The 3055-nt window shown below is 48.7% G+C and overlaps 1 long non-coding RNA gene across 1 annotated transcript; it reads right to left on the bottom strand.

The window, feature by feature from the left end:
* Positions 1–460: 460 nt before the first annotated feature.
* Positions 461–3055, bottom strand: LOC122901691. Its single transcript, XR_006383653.1, has 3 exons — positions 2931–3055; positions 1457–1547; positions 461–532 (listed from the first exon to the last, which is right to left on the bottom strand). It is a non-coding gene; the product is annotated as an uncharacterized LOC122901691 (long non-coding RNA).

Raw genomic sequence — 3055 nt, 5'->3', positions numbered from 1 at the left:
GAATGAGGGCACAGACCTCATGAATGGGATCAGTGCCCTTGTAAAAGAGGCCCCAGAGAGCTCTCTTGCCTCTTCTTCCAAGTGAGGTTAGAGTGAAAAGACAGACATCCATGACCCAGGAAAGAGGCCCTCATCCGACAACAAATCTGTTAGCATCTTGGAGATGGGCTGCCCAGCCTCCAGAACCATGAGAGATAAATTCTTGTGCTTTCTTAGCCACTCAGCCTAGAGTATTTTGTTATAGCAGCCCACATGGACTAAGATAGCTGCATGGACACTGGCATGCAAATACAGACTAGATGTTTCGAAGTCAGGAACAAGGGCAATTGCAGTTAAAACAGTGATCATGAGAGAGGCCAGGACAATTAACTTACCAAGACCAGAGAGACCCACAGCTTCAACTCCACTTCTCACCTGCTGTCTATGACGTCACGGCCCTTTTGGCATAGATCTGGGCAGAAACGCAGTGTGGCATTCCAGGCCACGGGCCTTCTCAACTCATCCCAGCCTTGTGGAGCACGAGACACATTCACTGGAATGATAAGACGGAGTCTCAGTAGTTAAATCTGAAAAAGTTCTCAGAGTTGAAAAAGTCTGTTGTAAACCTATGGGACCCAATACACAAGATGTTTGGAAAACGTTCGTGTTCAATAGTCAGGCAAATGTTCCAAATGTTTAAACTTCTACAAATTAAAGAAAAGATACCTAAGAAACAAAAGACAGGGTCCTGTCTGCAGAGGGGAGGAAGAGACAGGGAAGTAAATGACTCACCATCTGGGCACAGCACAGACAGGATAATAGTCCTGTAGTTAAAGAGCTTAAACTCCCAAAAGAAGTGGCCAGAGGAGGCTGTGTGTGTCAGAGGGAGGCAGAGAGGAGAAAATGGGTGCAAGCAAGCTGTCCTCTTACCTCAGGGAACTTCTTCCAGCTTCTGTACCTGACAGATCTACAGAAGCAGCTAGGCAAAGCGTCTGAACTAGGAGGAAGATATGTGGAAGCAATCAGCTGGGTGAAGAGTGTGGAGGGGGGCTTCACAGGGGCCACGAGCAGCAGGGGGGAGTGCACTCTGTGACTGTGAGTGGCAGCGGAATGACTGGACCGTGAAGGCTGGCACGCACTTGTATATTTTCAGTCATTGCCTTCATCTGTGTCCCTTCCTACCAGCCATTCCTGACTCTGGTCAACTTCTGGAACAGATTCCCAACTCCTGAGTCCTTTGCAGTATAAAAGAAAAGTGGGTACAGCTTGGAGCCAGGTTGACACCCATTTCTTCCCCTCCCCCAGGCTGGCCAGTTCTGCCCCCGAGAGCTGCCATGGTGGGGGTGGGGGCAGGAATGGCTGCATCTTTCTCTTCTACCCTCCTTTCCAGGACCCTTTCTTCCTTGGGCTATTGGAGTGAGGAGGATGGAAAGAGACCCCCTCTCCTACAGGACGGGCACTGCTGTCATCCTCTTACCTGTTGCTGCTTTTCAAGCTGGACTTGCCTGGCTGCGAGGTTCTCTGTGGCAGGTGGGTCCCATGGGTAGATGTGCACATCTTTCGGGATTCTGTGAAGGAATAGGCAGGAAACTGTTTACTCCATACCTTGACACCAAGGGCAAACCCCTAATTCTACCTTGTCTGAGCCCCCTGCTCCAGCCCCTGTGGTAATCCTACCATCTCTTCCTGGGTTTCCCTGCCTGGCAGGTAGCCTTCTTCACTGGGCTTTAAGCCCTTTCTCACTTCTGGGTTCTCACTTAGGCTTTAGAAAATCATATATTCTTGCTCTACCACACTGTGGGAGGCCAGAAGGCTCCAAGACACTCTGTCCCACTGGTTGTCTTCTTGGCTCAAAGAAACATAAGCTTGGATGTTGGTTGTCTTTTCGAGGACAACAGGTAAAATCCTATGCAGCATTCTCTTAAACTGACATTTTCTCTTGAGAGGGTAGTTTAGAATAAGCAAATGTTCCCTAGTTGACAGCTAATGGGGAAGAAGGCAACCTTTCATTGGTTTAGTGTCTGGCCATTAGAGCTGTGTTTTATTGAGTCTGAAAGGAGAGTTTTAGAATATAGAAAATGGGAGCCTATTTCATATCATGTAGTGTGGACTAGAGTCTTCTCATCTGGGTGTGGCTACTAGGAGGTAGAGAAGGACAGGAGGGGTTAGAGAGGACCAAAAGCTTGAAGAGGGGTGAGGGGACTCATTTCCTGTACTGGAAGCCCTAAGGTTCCTCAATGGGGATTTCTTTAGGGAAAAAACCAGGCTGTGTTTCTCCTGGGGCTGGTCAAAGTGCGCTAACTGTAAGTCACTGGAGTGACAGCAGCAGGGTGTTGTGGACAGAGAGGTGTCTAGTCACTCTGATGTCTGGCCTGGGAGCTGTGGTGGGAATTCCAGCAGGCAGGTCTGGGTCTGGATGGGGGGTGAACGTGGGAGTGACGAGAAGCGGATGGAGCAGAGAGGTGCTAAGAGGTAGATGTGGGTAGTGGGGAGAGGATGAGTGGGGCTGGGGCTGATGGTGGTGCCTGAGCCAGGGAGAAGAAAAAGACCCAGGTGAGCCCAGGCAGGGGGTAGGATAGGGAATATGGGGTTGGGGTGGGGGGACAGAATCCTGAAAGGAATCAAAACCACAGAATTAAAGAAATTAACTATGGGTGTGGATATTGCAACCCAGACCCAAATCAGACAGAGAAACCCACTAGAAATACAACACTGGGCACAAAGTAGATTTCATAAAATATTTATTTTTCACGGAGGAGGGGGAACCCTTTTGAAATCTGAGGTACAAATGAAAATGGCTTCACATTCCCTCTGAGCTTTGCTCAGAGGCTCCTGAGAGGGTTCCATTATTAAAATAAATAACTCCATAATAAGGTGGACAATAAATAAATTGTTACATAAATACGATTGTCAGTGAGATCTATGACAGAGTGGAGCATTCACTGGCATACCAAGAAGGAAGGTTGGAGACACAGGACCTGAGCCCAATTCCGAGCCCTGAGCATGCAGAGGCGCAGACTAAGATTTTCTGCACAAGGCTTTGAAAGTTTCTGGGCACTCTAGTAAGCGCATCAGG

This window comes from Neovison vison, chromosome 1 (assembly GCF_020171115.1).
Source record: "Neovison vison isolate M4711 chromosome 1, ASM_NN_V1, whole genome shotgun sequence".
Classification (NCBI taxonomy): Eukaryota; Metazoa; Chordata; class Mammalia; order Carnivora; family Mustelidae; genus Neogale; species Neogale vison.
Note: the sequence above shows the minus strand (reverse complement) of the source record. Positions and strands in the feature narration are given on the sequence as shown.